A 20324-nucleotide genomic window follows, 5' to 3' on the forward strand; every position below is an offset into this window, starting at 1 on the left:
TGCCTGGCCAATAAGGTGACATGTTAACTTAGAGCATGCGACGACGCTAAATATTTATTATGAGCGCCAGCAACAAGCTTCAACATGTCAGCCGTATGCAAGTATTTCAAAGTATCAGTGACAGATAACAAAATTGCTATTTTCAATGCTTGTAAAGGACCAGTGATGCGATGAGGGGTAAAACCACACTTCTTTAACACTACCAATTTAATTATGCATCTTAAGAGCTGTCATCCTGAATAGCAAGAAGTTTTTGAAAAGTAGGCAAGAAAAAACGGCACCAGCGAAAATCTGTCAGCAGCCTCCACTTCAGTCATTTGACAAAGCTAAGAAATATAATAGCGACCACCCAAAAGCGAAAACAACAAAATCATTGAATTCATTGCTCTTGAGGACCAGCCATTCACTCAGACTAGTGCAGTGCCCACTCAGGTGCAATCCCCCCTCAGACCACAATGTGGGTTGGCTTGGCAGAGTGACACTGTTCGTCCAGTTGCAGATAGAGAGATTCCTTCCACTGTCGTTAATCATAAGTGAATGTCTACATTTGTGAAAGGATACATGTAGGGTAGAATCAAAGGAAAAGTTTTATGTCTTTATCTACAAGTAGGCCATTGCAATAAGAGTAATAGATTAATTTTAGTACAGCAGAGACTTGGTGTTCGCTTCAATGAAATAAAAAAAGAAAAAGATGTGTATCTATCGGTATCAGCCACAATGAGTTTTAAAATCTCGGCACATGCCCAATATCGTGCATCCCTAACAATGGCGAATTGTAGAAATTAGGAATATTTGGCAGTATTACAAAGATATTTAACTGTTGCCTACCAACACGGGGATCGCCAGTTTGAATCCCCATGTTACTTCCAGCTTAGTCGCGCATCCCTACAGACACAATAGGCTGTGTCTGTGGGTGGGAAGCCGGATGCGAGTATGTGTCCTGGTCGCTGCACTAGCGCCTCCTCTGGTCGGTCGGGGCGACTGTTCGGGGAGGAGGGGAAACTGGGGGGAATAGTGTGATCCTCCCACACGCTACGTCCCCCTGGCAAAACTCCTCACTGTCAGGTGAAAAGATGCGGCTGGCGACTCCACATGTATTGGAAGAGGGATGTGGTAGTCTGCAGCCCTCTCCAGACCAGCAGAGGGGGTGGAGCAGCGATTGGGACAACTTGGAAGAGTGGGGTATTTGGCCAGATACAATTGGGGAGAAAAGGGGCGGGGGGGAATCAAAAAAAAAGAGAAAGATCTTTAACTGTGTGGGCTTGCAGCCCAAGTGCAAAGTTACTCTCTGTACACTACAACTACAAGATACATGCAATCACTACATTTTGGTTGCCAAAATAGGTAGCCTTCATCTTTAAAAACATGAACACCATCACTTTTTTGAAAAAAAAAAATCTCTTTGACAAGCACTCATCTTTTTTTCGTGGTAGTATACTACCACAAAAAAAAAACATAAGTGCCTGTCAAAAAGAAAACTGCTGCTGCTTAGTAATATTATTTTTCAGCTTTGTGTTGATGCAGTTGCCCACTGGAGACCGGGGTTCGCGCCAGGTCTTGTCACATCTGACTATGGCCGGATTCGATGAAGCAGCAATAATTGGCAACGCTGTCTTCCGGAGAGGGGCGGAGTCGGCTTGTGTTCGTCACATGAATGCGTGCGTCTCTGTGTGTGTTAGAAAAAGCAGTGGTTCGGCCTGGATTCGCCTTGTCACAGAAGTGGCGAGGTGTCTCCTTCGAGACTGCCGGCTGGAGAGTTGCAGTTGGCAAACGCATACAGTACGAGGGTGGGCGTTTGAACTAGAATAGGGAGTGATTGGCCACTAAATTGGGAGAAAAAGGGAAAAATCAGAAATACATTTTTTTTTTAAAAAGTAATGTGATTTTCTATTTAAATGAATCACTGTGCATTTACAGAGAACTAGTGCAGCGCCCGTTCAAATCGTGCCTGTTCGGAACGGGCCGTTTGCTTGACCTCTGGTATCACTGTATGCAGCTTTCTCAAGAAATGAGTCTCCCTCTCCCACGCACGTTTGTGACATTTACAGTCAAGCGCCTGGTGCTGCGCTTGCATCTCCGGTGTCTCCTTGTTTTGCGCACGGCTGTGGCTTGCCTGATCCCGAGCTAGGTGTGCATCTCGTGCTTCATCTGACTCAGCTGCACGTGCACGGCGCTTTGCCTCGCGGCTCGCGCATTCGTTCCCATTTGGCACGACTATCTTTAGGCATGTTAGCATCAGCAAATGTGGTCTGCAACAAAGAGTAGATGTTACAGTCAGTGGTTAAACTCTGATGTCCATTTTAGTTAGAATCATAAAGTCGAACATTTCATGTGTCAATACTCACCAGACAGCCATAGTAATTATTCAGAATTTCAACTTCAATTCAAAATGTGGGCAGACAGGGGGATCTTGTTGTGCTCATGACTATAAAAACGTTGAACCTTTAATTATTGTAATTATTATTAATTATAGCTAGCCTGCTACCTCAGATTCAAACACCTGGCTTCAGCGCCTGGTATTTCATGTTGTTATGCTGTACCCTGTGATGTGATGTGATGTGATGTGATGTACCCATGCTGTGCCCTGTGATGGACTGGCGGCCTGTCCAGGGTGTCTCCTCGCCTGCTGCCCAGTAACTGCTGGGATAGGCTCCAGCATCCCCGTGACCCTGAGAGCAGGATAAACGGTTTGGATAATGGATTATTAATTGTTCTATAACCAATAACAATTATTATTAATTATGAGACCACCATGATGATAAGGGGGAATAACGTATGACTGACTTTCCCTCTTTTCTTAACTCAACGCTTTGGTCAATTATCCTACTTGCAACTGCTGTGGAAATTTGTAATCTGAGTATAGGGACGGTCAAGCTGTGGTACTTATACCCACGATGTAACGTCTGTATCATGTGTGTGACATACAGCATGCTTATCTTAGCCTAATTAGCTTGCTCAAACTATAATCTAAGATGGAAGGAGTCTCTGTCTATCTGTCTGTCCTTCAATTTTATCAACAACCTTTCATCCAATCAACTTCACACTTGGCATGTGTATTGCTGAGGACCCAAGGAATTGCAGTGTCGAGTGTGAAGTTGTTTGGACAAGCAGTTCTCAAAACATGTCTGTTCTTCGATTTTAGGGTTAGGGTTAGTTAACGTCACTCAACACTGCCCTTCCTTGGGTCCTCAGCAATACACATGCCAAGTGTGAAGTCGATCAGATGAGCGATTGTCAACTAGATCAAAGGACAGACAGAGACTCCTTCCATTTTAGTATGATACAGATGCAATTTGTGTGTAGAGCTGACTGATATAGGATTTTTAAGACCGATACCGATTTCGAAATTTGAGGACTTAAAAATCCAATGATATATCAGCTGATATTCATTTTTTTCAGAAACACATAGCTGAAAATTTTTCCCTTACATCTGTTATGTGTAGTTATTTAAGAGTCCTCACCAAGATAATATGACATAATGCTGTTTAAAAATACACGTTTTATTGTCATAAATAGTACTTAACTCTAACCCATCTTAAACTATGCGGTAAACTGATAGTGACCTAGAGTAAACACTGCTGTTGAATGCATCTAATATTACATGACTGTCTACAATGAGGACTCACGACTTTGGGATTTCACTCTACATGTTTGAAAGAGAATCTAGATAACTTTGTTTGGCTACCAAGCCATGTTAGACACTTGTTCAGCTCACGTTTATTTGTGTGTCCCAACTGGTTTAATAATTTCCAATGCAATGACTAACTACAGACATGCAAATTGCAGATATATTTTCCATTTCTTCATTTCAGCAGAATAAGTTAAACGCTATAGTTTAACTGCTTATTAACGTTAGCGGTCTTGCACTGATAAACATGGCATTAGCTAGCTTTGTGGGTAACCTAATTAGCAATGGACAGCTGCTGTAAACGATGTTGCCAGAGAATTTTTATAAGTGATGAGGGACAAATGATAGGGCCGTTGTTTGTTTACTCGCTAGAACTACCAGTTTCATAAATAAACCTAAAATCAAGTTTGTCAACAGCCTAGCCTACACCACTCAACTACCGTAACATTAAAGGTAATTTTGATGTTTGACTGACAGTACAGTAGTAGCAGCTGGATACCTCAGTAGGTAAGAATGCCAGCTTTCCCACCATAGTGACAAATCTCCAGTAAGAGTCTGTGGCTTAGACTCTTAAGCCAACTACCTCATAGAAGTATACCCCTTCGGATAAAAGCGTCTGCTAAATGAAAAAGGCCCAGCAGAAGATGTACTTTCTCCGCCAGTTCAAGAAATTCAGCCTGCCTCAGGAACTGTTGTTTCAGTTCTACACTGCAATAATCCAGCCTGTCCTCTGCACATCCGTCACTGTCTGGTTTGGTTCGGCCACCAAACAGGACAGGGACAGACTACAACGAACAGTTATGTCTACACACTGCAGAGAAAAACATTGGTGTCAACCTGCCCTCCATCCAGGACTTACACACCCCCAGACTCAGGAAACAAGCAAACAACATCACTGTAGACCCATCACACCCTGGTCACAACCTTTTCCAACTCCTCCTCTAGCAGGCGCTACAGAGCACTGTACCTCAAAACAACCAGATATAAAAACAGTTTCTTTCTGCGGGCTATCATTGAAATGAATGCTCCTCTGTTGCTCTCCCTGAGGTTTCTCCTATTTTTTCTTTCTGTTAAAGGGGCTTTTTTAGGGAGTTCCTTATCCGATGCGAGGGTCTAAGGACAGGATGTTGTGTTGCTGTAAAGCCCCTTGAGGCTAATTTGTAATCTGCGATATTAGGCTATACAAAAAAAAAAAAAATTGACTTGACTGTCAAATAAATCCAACCATTTTGTATATACTGTACTGCACATTGTATGTACACTGGTACGCTGCCATGTCTACCTCAGGCATGTATATAAGTAACCTGCTAACATCTACTTTCAGCATCTCTGATATATTCTTTGCACCATTGCACTTTATCACCTCTTATTTCACCGGTATAAGTCAATCCTTGTGTATATATCTGAAGATTGTTGTGTTGTAGTGTTGTAAGTACACAGAGAGCCATGAAACCCGAGTCAAATTCCATGTAGTGCAAACCTACATGGCCAATAAACATGATTCTGAAATTTTAAATTGTAATGTAGTACCGGCTTTCACATTACTGCGGCAAAGCCAGGCATGGCCAACATGACTGTTGTCGGGCTTATTGAGGCTAAGAAGAGAAGTGATGGGGGATATTTATTATTATTTAAGTAATGTGACAATTATCAATTTACCATAAACACAGATGATCTCCATCGTAGACTAGCTGCACCATGGTGAAGTTAGCTGGATATTCGACAGACATTTACTTCAAATCCAGCGGCTTCTTCTTACTCAGTTTCACTCAGTGTTGGCAGTAAAAGGACAGTTAGCTAACCACCAAGCACTCGCTCTTAACCACAAGGGAAACTACTGGATTCAGAGGGAATGTCGGTCAAATATCCAACTTAAAACTAACTTCACCACCGCCGGCTACTCTGCTCAATTCTTTTTTTTTTTAAATTTATTTCTGATTTTTCCCTTTTTTCTCCCAATTTAGTGGCCAGTCGATCCCTATTTTAATTCAAACACCCACCCTCGCACTGTATGCGTTCGCCAACTGCATCTCTCCGGCCGGCAGTCTCGAAGGAGACCGCCTCGCCACTTTCGTGACAAGGCGACTCCAAGCCGAACCACTGTTTTTCCGACACACACAGAGACGCATTCACGTGACGAACACAAGCCGACTCCGCCCCCCTCCCGAAGACAGCGTTGCCAATGATCGCTGCTTCGTCGAGTCCGGCCATAGTCGGATCTGACGAGACCGGGGCGCGAACCCCAGTCCCCAGTGGGCAACTGCATCGACACAGAGCCGATGCTTAGACCGCTACACCACCGCGGACCCCTACTCTGCTCAATTCTGCTTGGGTCAGCCGATTGTTGAGATTTCTGGCGTTCCAAACGTGTGTTGCCAACAGTGGAGTTGCAAACTACGCAGCGACAATCTTCCGTCTCTCATTTCTTTTTTAATTGTCAATTACTGGCCATTATAAATCCAGTTACCAATTTATCTGCAATTAGCTCACATCGGCTGATGATATCAGCACACCAATTTATTGGTCGGACTATTTGTGTGATGGGATAACCTCAAAGATTCAAACAGAATAGGTTTAACTCTAACAGCTTTCAGAAAGCCATCCGTTGCTGCTGAGCTAGGCATCTAGACCTTTTTCCCAGTCCCAGCACTTTAACTGACAAATATTGATATTCCAAATCCAACCATTTCATGCAACAGTGGAAAGGATGTCTTTTCTCCTAGCTGTGAATTACATAGAACTCCAGTGAGTCCGGCTGTGCAGCAACAGGGGGCGTTGTGGCTCCGCCTCCTGCTTGGCCACCTCTGTTCGTCCTCCTCCTCCTCCTCCTCCTCCCCCCTTCTCTGGCCTCTGCTCCTTTCTCCCCTACACCCAGCCCTCCTTTCTTCCTCTCACCTGCTTCCTCTTATACCTCTCTTCTTCCCTCCCCCCTTGCATGTTGTTCTACCGACAGCTTCTCCCTTGTTGCCATTGGCAACGGACGAAGCTACACCTTGGTTACCGTGGTGACAATAAGCCCCACCACTGCAAGGACTTGTTCTCTTGTGCTCTACATTTGGGTCCCGTTGAGTTGGCCTTCAGAGTAAAATGGTCGTGATATCTCATTTCCTGTGTCAAAATAAATTGCTAATTCCCATTAAATATGGTGTTGAAAGGAGCAATGCTATATCCACTGCATTTAGAGATGTGTGGAAAAAAAGATTTTGCTGTTTTGAAACAAAATCTCCATGCGCTCTTTGAATGGTGCAAGGCAATAAAGATGGCGGTAAGTCACACATCACCTCAACACTGACATCTGCAGCAGAGAAAACACACACACACACACACACACACACACACACACACACACACACACACACACACACACACACACACACACACACACACATGCCTATGTAAGTGCAGGCACACCTGCACTTACATAGGCATCCATATAATATCAAACCCTTAAGGAGAAAGATCATTATGCCAAATGATACAGAAAAAGGGAAACCATCCATGAAGCCCGTGTGCTCACTGCCCTAACAATCACAGTGAATGGAACTGAATGGGCCTAGTGTTTTTTGACACAGCATAGTCTACACAAGATGCCTGGACACTGCCTCAGTAGCATTATCGTGGCATCCATTTTGGCTTCGACCATATGCAGGAGGTCCACTGAAAATCAAAGCTCTTGAGATTGCGTGCAAAAACAGATATGATGTTAGATCGCTGTATATTTTCCATCTCAAAATTCTACACTCGTTTCAGAAGCTTGAAATCTTGATTAAGATCTTGGATGGCCTTCAATAACATATGACGACCGCGGCTAGGTGATATTAGCCTTAGGGAGTAGAAGGGCAATTTGAGAGTCTGTCCTTCAACAGGGAAACATGTAAGTAAGCATCTACAGTTGTGAGCCTTCTTTTAAGACAACGCTGAATCTATAAAAGCTGCAAGGGCAGTGATCTGCATTTACATTGCACTCCGACCTCCCTGTTGGGAGAGGACAAGCAAAAAGAAAATTTTCCTACAGGGATCAATAAAGCACCACCTTGCAAACACTACTCCACAACTGATTGTGTTAAAATTGCAATCTCAATTCATATCTCAAAGAGATTTGGATCATAAATGCCATAAGTTCTGCAGCATTCACATTTGGATGAAAAATACACAAAACCAAGCGCACGCTTTATCTGATGTGACCAATGACACTGTCACAAGCATGCACCATGTAGAAGAAACACATAGACAAGACAGGAATCTTGGACATTTTCTCAGAAACCACATGACCTACAAGGACTGCTGATTCACACTGTGAATGGTGTACAAATAAAATGAGTTGAAAATGCTGTGATCAACATCTTCAATCAACAAAAGTTGATTTTCAAGTGCAGTTCATATGCATTTTTTGCGTGCAGTCAATACGAATTGTTTTGATTCATTAATTTGTTCATTGCGAACCATAGCATGCAGTAGCTGAGGCAACTACAGCTACAGTGGTTATGTTTAGGTTTAAAGGTAAACAATCACTATATAGATCCATCCATCCATTATCCAAACCGTTTATCCTGCTTTCAGGGTCGCGGGGATGCTGGAGCCTATCACAGCCGTCATTGGGCGGCAGGCGGGGAGACACCCTGGACAGGCCGCCAGGCCATCACAGGGCCCACACACACACACACACACACACACACACACACACACACACACCTAGGGACAATTTAGTACGGCCGATTCACTTGACCTACAGGTCTTTGGACTGTGGGAAGAAACCGGAACACCTGGAGGAAACCCTCGATGACACGAGGAGAACATGCAAACTCCACACAGAGGACAACCCAGGACGACCCCCAAAGTTGGACTACCACACAGCTCGAACCCAGGACCTTCTTGCTGTGAGGCGACCGTGCTAACCACTGCCCCACTGTGCCGCCCACTATATAAATATATATCCATCCATTATCCAAACTACTTAACCTGCTCTCTGGGTCGCAGGGATGCTGGAGTGTGTGTGTGTGTATATATATATATATATATATTGTTAAAAGAAACAACAGTAGACAAAGTGCACAACAAATAAGGACCAAAACTTGACTCACTGGATTACTTTACTTGACTCACTGGAATATACACACACACACACACACACACACACACACACACACACACACACACACACACACATATATATATATATATTTAAAGCAGGGATAACACTCAATTAGCAGCCATAATATTCCTCTGCGTGTATATGAAACACCCGAAATTGTGCAGAAAAGTGTCCCCCTGTAAGGTCAACAGCGGACAATCTGTGAATCGGTGTCTTTATGTGGCATTGCTATAACAGATGTAAGTATTAATGTTGTCGCATTTTCTTAAACAGCATAAGGCTAAATTTGGAGTATCCTACTGAAGATGGCAGAAAACCAGGAAGGGTTGCAGTTTTGACATGCACGGAATGAAATGTGCAAACTGATATGAATAAGAATCTTGATCTCAATTCTATGCCCCCCTCCCAAAAAAAGCTGAGTTACCCATTTTATCCAGAATTGTGCAGGCCTAATCACACCATCTCTATATGAGTAAATCATTAATCATGGAAAATATCACACCGTGTGATTTTACAAATGTCCAAAACTACATAAAATTCACCAAGACTAAACAAAACCTTCTCTCACTTTACAAAGAAATGCATACTATCCTAGTACTCCACAAAACCCACACAATACTAAGTCATCGACGACGTTCAAAATTTAGCAATAATATGAGAATAGAAACATCCAAAAAGCAGGTAAATACAAATTCAAAATTGCACATTTCTCTGATAATACGTATACAATATTTAAAGCAAATTGTTAAAATACTGCACAGGTTACTGGACTTGTTTTAAGTATTTCATCCTGGCCTGATGCTACCATCCACCATCATATGAAAAGATGACAATATCATAAAACCATCATCAAAATATCATTATTCACAAGCTCTGGCTAGAACCTACCACAAGACAGCAAGAAAAACACAATTAAATTTGTCACAACTAATTATCTCCAAACAGTCACACTGACAAGAAATATGTCAGATTCAAGTAAGATTCTGAGAGAATGGTCTTAAGTCAGGGAACAGTTCAATCAAATTCTTTCTACGCTGAACGTAAGACTTTGAATTTGACAGGAATAGTAAATTAGATGGTTTAAGTAATGACCAACTGTTTGTATGCTAATCCTATATTCATTAGGGGTGAGTAACATGTAACTTCAGACCCTTTCATAAAAAACTGAGTAAAAAGAGCACAAGTTAATTCATAATGTAGGGCAGTAAAATTATCTTGTACATAAATAACTCAAGTACTTGTTTATAATAATATTTAAGTACAAATAGCCATAAAAAATCTGCAAATAGGAATATGCAATACTCAGTATTAGCAGTGCATGTACGTAGATTATAAAGTTATACCCTCAAGTTATCATCTGCATACTGCTCTCAGGCTGGGGGGAAAATATGCTTGCAGAACTGAACCCTGGGTTTCTGCACAGCGGCCATGTGACAGGAAACTGAATTCAAAAGGGGTGATGTTCAAGATCACTGACTTGTTCTTAACACTGTTTAGCCTCAGATGAGATCCTAGTGTTTCCATGGCTTTTGTTTAGATAAATAATCTAATCTACGGCTGCATTTGTGTAAAATACAGAACAATGCTATGGGCTATGGGTTTTGCCAAACTGTGGTGTTGACCAGTTCACTGGTGTCAAAATACTGGAGGAGGGTTCCAGTGGTACACCCACCCAATTTACAGTACATCCTCAAACCTTGATTAAGTTGTGCAGAAAACACCGGTCAGACCACTAAAGAGAATTTGTGTAAATCAAGTCACAGATACTCTGGATGGGGGGGGGGGGGTCTGGTCTAGACTTGGATCAGACTGCAATGCAGAGCTATGAGCCAGCCTGCGCTAACGTGTATGTGAAGCAGCGGGGGTCCGCTGAATGAGCGCTGACATGCCACCTTCCTCCCGACGTCAACGTCACAGGTGAAGAAGGGTGGGCTGGCTTCGGGGGAGAGGGCATCCATGCGATAGATTCAGCAAACAAACGGTTAAAACCATAGCGGTAGACCCAACTCTCCAGCCACATCATCCTAGGTGCTCCACTACCTTTCCCAGCACACGTCGATCACAACCGAGCCAAATAGACATCATTACCCATTTTCAGGTCACGAGGTGGGCACGTGCACTGATCTGCGCAATGTGCGCATAATCAAACGCTCAGATTCATAATCAACCGCTGATTACATGCCCCCCAGATGCGTAATTATATAAGGCTTATGTCACTGATAAGTAATGCATAATGCGCAGCCAGTAGATCATCCGTCAAGCCAGCTGATGGTGTCGAAACATTGTCCATTCCGGTTACCTGGCCGCCAAACGCAACTAAAAAAACAAAACTACGTTGTAGGGTATATTCTACACCTATTAGAGCGAATGTACCGTAGCCTTGCTCCCTGTGTGACTTAATACATATCGAACGCCTGCCTACCACGTCTGGGCCACTGAACTCCCCTCGGCCGTGCCCTTGATTATAAAAGCCGGTAGACGCTCAGCTCCATCGCGATCACTACAGTTTTTTTACCCCCCTGTTGGGTCAACCGGATAAGGATGTCAACCGGCCAGGACGAGGCGAGCTCTTGCTTTAAGAAACTTAGCCACAGATAGAAAAAAAGGTCCAAAAACTTTACAGTGGCACAAGAGTGGATACAAGTCCCGAGACACAGCCACCACCAATACCTGAGCGGTGTAGCCCCCTTGAATAACTCAAGGAGTGGAAGAGGTTTGGCGAGCGCAACTTGGAAAGCTCAAACGTGGTTCAGAGTGTTTCCGCTCCGTTCCCACCCCTGTCCTTCATTGCGCACGCAGCCATTGGATTAGCGGCGAATCGAGGGAGGAGAGCAGAGGGACTGCGCCATTGTTAATGCCAGAAAATGATCGTAATTTAATCGCGTCAAAATCCGTAAGAATTATGCACATCGGCCACAAAACGCCGCCCAGGACTCAAAACTAGGTCTCAAAACAAGGATTCCGGCGTGGCAACGTGTTTCATTTCAACGCCAACCCCCCCCCCACCCCTCCTCGTTTGTATTCAGTTTCAAATATGTATGCATCTTTTTCTTGTTTCAAAACATGGCATTGCCACTGAAAATAAACCCGGAATCCAAACAAACGGCGTAATTTCACGATATTCGTGACATCGAGTTTTAATTGGAAAGTTACCCTACAGAGACCACGCTGGGCAATCAGTGGCAAATATACGTGGCTACCGCAGGGGGCGCCCTCGCGTCAAACATGACTCGAACTGCCTTCGTTTGAGTCATGCGGTAGTAAACAATGCTCACACAAATCCCATATCGTTATTGCCAGGTGCTTGTCCGGCGTTTCGCCACAAAACCGGAGCCGGATTTCAAAAACAGGACACTTTCCAAAAGGCCAGACATGATTGCCCCCCCCACACACACACACACCACCACGACCGCGAAGATCAGTACTGCTTCACGTCCGCCATTAGAGAGCGAACTAAACAATACGCGGGTCTGGAGGCAATAGTGGCAGCCACAGCGAAGCAGCAGCGGGGTGGGGGGAGTGGGGGGGGTCAGAAAAACCTCACAGGCGGCGTTAAATGAACTCCAAAACCGTCACCAGAAAACGTGTCTCCTCGGCCTAACAGCACTCCCGAAAGAGTCCCCGGACACCCCGCCTGTCGCCCCGCACAGTTGCCGAAACTTTGTCTAATTAAGCGTGAAATTGGAAATAGGAAAATGTGTGCGAGTCTTACCGGAGCAGGGTTGGAGACGATGTAGCGCCACTTTTGTGCCTTGACATTAATCCTAAAGACGCATGCGCGAAGATTTACACTCGACGCGTGGGAGGTTACCCTGCCACCGAGAACCTTTATCGGTTTTCTTCGCCGCGCAGGCGCACACCCGCCAATCAGGAACGGAGGGGCAGGCAATTAAAACCAACCCCATTAGACTTTCTTTTTTTTTTTCAAACCCCCGCTGATACTTTAAGATATTTTCGATACGCCGACTTTGACAACGATTGCGTTTTTTTATCCCAACCGTTGTGGGGGGGGGGATTTGAAGTTCGACATCAGGTTGCGCTGAACTAGACTACACTGTTCAGGTCCAATCAGGAGCAAGCTATGGGTTGAGTGAGTTCATGTATTTGAACACTGGTTTTTCAAAATTAAGTGTCCGCGGTTGTTTCGTTTTTTTCTTCCTTTTTTCCCCCCAAACTGTACCATGGGTGGTGTGGGAATATAAGTCAGAAATTATTAACATATATCTATACCGTGCCCAATCAATCTATCTAATCTAAGAGGCAACAAACAGTTTTTGAGCTCGGTCTGATGGGTGCGTAAAACGTATACAACACAAACGCACACAACATACGTTTGTGTTCCAAGCAAGGGCTTGTAGAAATAAACCAGGTGCTGCTCATCCAATGTACGCATCTCAACCGACCAGGGACGAGTTGAAGCACATGACTATACTTCCAAGTGTAGTTGATATGCTCAGACTAACCAGATCATCTGCTCCTCGGAGACATGTTGGATCACGATCCGCCCAATCCGATACAAAATTTGCCATGATCACGAATAATGATAAAAAACGGAAAACTGAACCTGTACTCAGTCTTCAAGAGTCAACTACCATCCATTCATAAGTCTTACTCCCCCCAGCGGTGATATGTAAAACTACACATAGTTTGTGTGCGTGTTGGTGAGGAGACGTGTAGACACAGACATACACACACGCACGCAGAATCTGAAGCGCGCAGTGAACAACCGATTCATCCATCCACCCGTTGTCTTTTATTTTTCGCCAAACCAGAGCCCATCGATTCACCTACCTTCTACCACCACATCCACCATCCACCCACCCATCTGTCGTCCGTCCGTCCATCATCCGTCTGCCAATCCATCCTCCACCTTCTCTGCGCATTTTGTCAAGTAAAATGCAAAGCAGTGTTATTCCAATCCCTAGTCCAACTCCAACTATCCATTTTCTATCTACTTTTTCCCAGCTGGTAAATTTTAGATTAAGTTAGACATTCAAAGTACTGACTTGGTGTCAACCAAGCCATGTCATGTTATGTTTAACATTTGCATTATTGACAACGAAGAAATCCCTGCTCTCATTTTCACTGCATAGGAGCTGTAGTTTTTTTGTTTTGCTTCCAAATCATTCACCCGTTTTTTTTGTTTATGATTCACTCTCCTCTGTATTGACGTTTGCAACGATTTATCCTCCCTGTCCCTCCACCTGTCTTTCTAATGTCAGTGGCGGCTGGTGCTAAAAAAAATTTTTAGGGGGGGGGCGCAATTTACCTTGGCGCAGCACACCTAACGGCTGCTTTAATGTCCACAAAGTCACAGAGTTATTAAGAAGGACAATGAAGCCTACAGATTTTATCAGGTTTCGTAGGCGGTGGATGATTGACAGTCGAGACGAGGCGTCGTGGTGGGTGTGAACATGATTGACAGCTACAAGAATTGTCCAATCACATTAGATAAAAAAACATTAAAACAATACAAATTAGCTGCCAATAAAAGTGGGAGTGTCTGGGCTGCACAGAACTGCGCCCCATGGAAAATCTGAAGAAACCGATTAGACAGCAGCCTCAGGTCACCTGCTTGCCAAAAGTTTGAGGGCTTACATAAGGTATCGTTTGGCCTGCACCCTTCACCCAGGCAGCATATGTATTCAGACAGAAATCAACCAAATACCATTTGGAACCAATATTTAATGGCTGCTGACAGGCACTCACAGACTGAAAAACACTTTGGATTATACAACTAAATTATATTTAACATGCTTAAGTAGATTTTCATCTCTTGATATTTGAAGGGGGGCGGCGTCCCAACTCCCTGTACTGGCCAGCCGCCATGTGTCATTTTCATGGGCCCTCTCTTCTCACCAAAGGTTGAATCAGTTCATTTGGATACAACGTTTATTGATAGATACTTTTCATCACTCAACTAAGTGACCTCTTCAGTCTAAACCGACTATAGGTATCCCCACCCCTTATAAACAATGCAGTTGCATAACGACCGAAACCAATGATCAGTTTCATATGCAAATATGGGTGTGACCATTAACTAGAGTTCCAATGGCCATGTGTACTATTCACAGAGGATTTGGAATAGTTGCAAACACAGCTTGTAAGATGGCGAGAGATGTACTCTTAGCCCCGCGATGGCACATAGTTATCCTAGTACATACAGGCAGTAGAAATAGATAAAGGTAAAAACAGAATTCAGAAAATTACAGTTAAAACTAGTTAAAAGATGAAAACAGGTTGGGGATTCTTGGCGTGCTTCTTCCTCCGGTCATGTCCCAGCATCTACTTTTCTTTTCTATCACTGAGTAGTCATTGTTTTATTTATAAGTGTGTCATCTCCAAGTCTGTTGTCACATTGTTTACCTTGAACCCCCAGCAGCTATCCAAACTCAGACATTTTTTGTGCATTTGCGTGAATGTGAATTGCATCTGCTGACTGATGCAAAACATGTACGCTTGACTCATTTTCTATGAGGTACCACTACGCTATTCAGTGGGGTCCATTAAAAGTTCAGACATACAAGTTCAAATATTTTCTATGCAAATAACAGGGACAATAATAGGAACAAGTTTTATCTTTGGAAGTGGCTGTTGCTCAGAATTTTCTTCTATATCGAACATGAATTTCTAACGTCTATAAACTGGAGAGAGTGGCCAAGAAAATGCATATACACTTTAAATTTCAATGGATGGAATCATTCATTAAATCTAGGATGTATGCATTGTTAACATGGATGGACAGCTGGCAGCAGTCAGAATTGAACACCTAACTTAGCAATGTTAGTACAGGACACCAATGGTTATTGATTGTTGTTGTATGACTCCAGGGGCATTGACGTTTTGCTCAAATAAGGTCACATAAACATGGTAAGACATAAAGAATAATAAGGGACAGAAATCCTTCTCAGTATACCCACCGAGCTACTAACTGACCCTTTAACTCCAGAAGTGTTTGTACCATACTCCTTCTACAAACATTTAATATTAAAGCAACAGCCCCAAAGACTAACATGTAAGCGACTTTTTTTAAAAAATTTTCTCCTTGTTCTCCCCAATCAACGCTGCATAACTGTAGTCCGCTGACTTCCGGTTTCTACTGCAGCGGTCATACCAGTTTCCTGTTTGTGTGTGCTACTGACAATGGCATGTTTTTCGCGATGCCCCGGGAGATTTACTATGGTTAAATGTCAACGACATGCACAGAATTATCGACAAACGTTCCTCTGCACCTACCAGCAAACGGGTAAGAAGTTTCAAGTTGTACATATCAAGTTACGCCCATAACTCCGTCCGTCCGTCCGTCCGCTCATCCTCATAATTGTGGACGTAACTTGATATGTATGTACAACTTGAAACTTTTCACCAGTTTGCAGGTAGGTGCAGATGAATGTTTGTCAACAATTCTATGCATGTTGTAATAGAATGGTTTCCTTTATTTTTAGAGCCTCCCTGCCACTAGGGGCATAGTTCCATAACCTTGAGTCTTTTGCCTTCTAGTGGCATAGATAAGTACCGCAGTTTCAGCTACTTCCTTTTCCTGTGACAACACAGCAATATTCATGCTCCATCATTAGCCATCACATAGTTTCTACCCCTTTGAGTGGCAATATTTGTAAGTAAAGCTATTATCCATCATTGCTAGAATCTTTATTTTGAAGTATTTTTTACATATTTGCTACAGTTTGTATAATTTTGGTAACATGTATGACAGCACATTTTAATGGTGGCATTCAGGCTTTACTTTTGATGCTAGCGTAAATACAGTGTTCAGTGCTATACCTGATTAGTTACAACTTGCATTTTATTCCTGCCAAGAAAATCTTAGTTTTATACTTATCTTTGTTTCCTGAAAAATAGAGAATTAGTTATCCTAACTGTAACTCTAGTTTGAGTAAGCTATTTTGTATTGTATACTGATGTATGCTTTTCTGTATGTTTATTTTCAGTTTCACACTTCCTTGTTATTAAATCCCGTCCATATACAACACTGGTCTGTTCCTTGGAGGATATGATGCAAGGGAGAGTTTAGCTGGCTGTTACACCTAATATTGGACAAGAGTCACATTGGGTGTAGCAGTACACATGTTAACATTTATTCATGGTAAGTAAATCTTGCAAGCATCGTGAAAAATATGCCATTGTCAATGGCACACCCCAACAAACAGGAAACTGGTATGACCGCTGTAGTAGAAACCGGAAGTCAGTGGACTACAGTTATGCACAGAGCCGTATCCGGCCAATTACCCCACTCTTCCGAGCCGTCCCGGTCCGATCCGGGGAGGGCTGTAGACTACGACATGCTCCCTCTGATACGCGTGAGGTCGCCAGCCGCTTCTTTTCTGAAGAAAAAGCTTCTCACTGTCTAGTCTCGCGATACCAGACAATCGGAGATCCCCGCCTACCAATGGTCTGGGGATTTCTAAATGCAAGATAGTTGATAGAAGGGCGGCGAGAACGGCCGCTGTGCTCTCTCCCAATCCTCCTCCGTAGCGAAACAAACTGGAGATATATCGCGTCTTAAGCTATGACGTAGGCACGTCCCTGTTGCGTAGGCGCGCGCGCGCGAATTTGCTTCCGGCTCCATCGACTTGTTGACAATATGCCTCACTGCTGTGTCCCCCTTTGTTTAAATCGATCAGAGAGTAAAACTGAGACCAAACTGTCTTTCTATCGCTTTCCTCCGAAAGACAAAGATAAGAAAAGGTGGCTGCAGTTAATACGGTAAGTTGCTATTGAAGAAATGCATTGAAAATCGAAGTTTGGCGCCGACTTTTGTGCTAAGTGCAGACTAGCTACCCTCTTGTTACCGAAATCCACGTTACATACTAGACAGGTATTTAGATTTTTAGCTAATTCAACAAGCGAGGATCAATATATGTGCTTTTCCATATTTTTTTCTGCACAATAAGGCTTTAATCAGAGTGTAGTGGAGGGTAAACAAGCATCGGTTAGCCACTTATGTTGTTACTACTACAACCCTGTCTGTGAAGACATACAGTTACTGTAAGCAAGCATTATGTCAGCTACACACTCGGAAAACTGCATTATTCTATGCATTGTTAGCCCATGATTATCTAAAACGAGATGATGCATCTCAAGGGGATTATCATTAAAGAGACTTGGAGTAAATGCATGAATAAGCAGGGGTACATAACGTTAGATAGTCCAGGTGAATGTGCTGTTTCTGCCTGTTTTGTTACAGTAGTTTCACTTCTGACTTTTCCCATATAAATCAAACAATGAAACTTCATATCTACAAAAAATGATGTTTCTGTAGGGAGACTGACATCTAATTCTAAAGCCTTACTATGTAACCTTTCCTTTATGAAAAGGCTATGAAAAGGCTATAATATTTGCCCCCCCCCCCAAAAAAAATCTGTATTGTATAGTATGTGAATACAATATAACTTGCCCAATCTGTATGGTAGACTGTTTGTATAATATCATTATACAATATTTACAGTAGAGTATGTTAACACAATAGAAATTGTGTTTTAAATAATTGATGGTTAAAGTGGCATTCTTTAACTTTTTTTGATAAAAAATAAAGTTGATTTTGGTCACAATTTACCACTATCTTTCACTGAAGGAGGTAACAGAGGACTGATTTAGCCTATTTCCCATTCACAAATCCTTCACCATCTGTTACAATGCCCATGTTTGTGACTGTGTCTAACCAGACACAGACACAAAAATGGGCGTTGTAGCAGATGTTGAAGATTTCATGAATGGGAAATAGGCTGAATTAGTACAGTGTTACCTCCTTCAGTGAAAGATAGTGGTAAATCTTGACCAAAATCAACTTTATTTTTTATCGAAAAAAGTTAAAGAATGCCACTTTAATTGTTCAAATCCAGGGCAGACGATAAGTGACAATGCAGCTTCAAGTTTTCATTGCCAATCATTTCTAAATCTCTCATTCTTTTTTTTTTTACAGGCGTGATGGCTTTACACCAAGCCCCTGCTCAAGGGTGTGCAGTTGGCATTTTCCAAATGGCAAAGCTGCTGGCCCATCACGTTTTGCTTGGAACGAGGGGAGGACTTTCCCAGGCCACCTCAGCCTTCCACACAAGAAGAGAAAAACAGTACCACTCCCTCCCAGTGGTGAAGAAGGGACAAATGAACTTGAATTACAAAATTCTGACATTGCAACCGCAGAGCCCCCTAGTACTTCAGACAACCCAACCGCAGAGACCCCTAGTACTTCAGACAACCCAACCGCAGACACCCCTAGTACTTCAGACAACCCAACCGCAGACACCCCTAGTACTTCAGACAACCCAACCGCAGACACCCCTAATACTTCAGACAACCCAACCGCAGACACCCCTGGTACTTCAGACAACCCAACCGCAGACACCCCTAGTACTTCAGACAACCCAACCGCAGACACCCCTAATACTTCAGACAACCCAACCGCAGACACCCCTGGTACTTCAGACAACCCAACCGCAGACACCCCTAGTACTTCAGACAACCCAACCGCAGACACCCCTCGTACTTCAGACAACCCTTTTAACAGTGTTGCGCTGCTAGAGATAGAGGTTGACATGTTGAGAAGAGAGAATGAAAAATTGAAAAGAGAATTGGAGAAACAAAAACAGACCTTTTCCTTCAGCCAAATATCTTCCAATCGTGTCAAAGTAAAATATTTCACTGGCTTACCAGATGTTGCTACCGTCCTGGTTTTGGAAGCACTCTTATCTAAGTTTGAGCTACAATATCATTCGAATTGGACAGTCCAGTCTATGCCACTAGTCGATCAGTTGCTACTGACTTTGATGAAGCTCAAACTTAATTCTGGTCATGAAGACCTTGCAACCAGGTTTAATTGCAGTACAGCCACAGTTACCAACATTTTTATCACCATTGTCAGTGCCCTGTATGACATTTTATATGTTGGTATGCTTGAGAACAACATCCCCTCCATAGAGAAGAACCAGGCATCGTTGCCAGAGTGTTTCCGTCCGTTTCCTAACTGTAGGATTGTGCTCGATTGCACAGAGTTAGCAGTCTCCAGGACAGAGAGGCTTGACAAACAGAATCATTTATGGAGCCAGTACAAAAAACGGACCACACACAAAGCCTTAATAGGTGTGGCTCCTAATGGAGTGATAACATTTGTCAGTGACTATTATGGTGGAAGTGCCTCAGACAAGGCTATTACATTAGATTCTGGAGTTCTCAATCATCTACGCCCAGGAGACATGGTGATGGCAGATAAAGGCTTCACAATCCGGGACATCTTGCCAGAAGGGGTTTCACTCAACATCCCGTCTTTCCTTGTTAATGGACAGTTCACACAAGAAGAAGTTAAGAAAAACAAACTCATATCCAGTGCTAGGATCCATGTGGAGCGCTCCATTCAGAGGTTGAAATTGTTCAACATTTTGGACAATATCCCATATCAGTTCACTAAAAACATAAACAAAATACTGAAAGTGTGCGTGTGTCTTACCAACCTACAAACACCAATTCTTCGGGAAATAGCATGAAATGACTTGAATAAATGTAAGCAGAATCAGATTCATGTATTTATACTTTTAATAAAGTAATACTGAATTAAGAACACTGCTTGATTTTTTTAATCAAAACACATTT

The 20324-nt window shown here is 43.0% G+C and overlaps 1 protein-coding gene across 3 annotated transcripts in view; it reads right to left on the reverse strand.

Annotated features, from left to right (window-relative positions):
- Positions 1 to 12471, reverse strand: part of zmym2 (zinc finger, MYM-type 2) — a 57474-nt gene extending 45003 nt beyond the window's left edge. For all 3 annotated transcript variants that reach the window (XM_056289537.1, XM_056289536.1, XM_056289539.1), the window contains exon 1: positions 12433 to 12471. The gene's annotated coding sequence lies outside the window, so the exon portion shown is untranslated. The remainder of the gene's footprint in view (positions 1 to 12432) is intronic.
- Positions 12472 to 20324: the final 7853 nt, after the last annotated feature.

The sequence above is a fragment of the Lampris incognitus genome, chromosome 11 (genome assembly GCF_029633865.1).
Source record: "Lampris incognitus isolate fLamInc1 chromosome 11, fLamInc1.hap2, whole genome shotgun sequence".
NCBI classification, from domain to species: domain Eukaryota; kingdom Metazoa; phylum Chordata; class Actinopteri; order Lampriformes; family Lampridae; genus Lampris; species Lampris incognitus.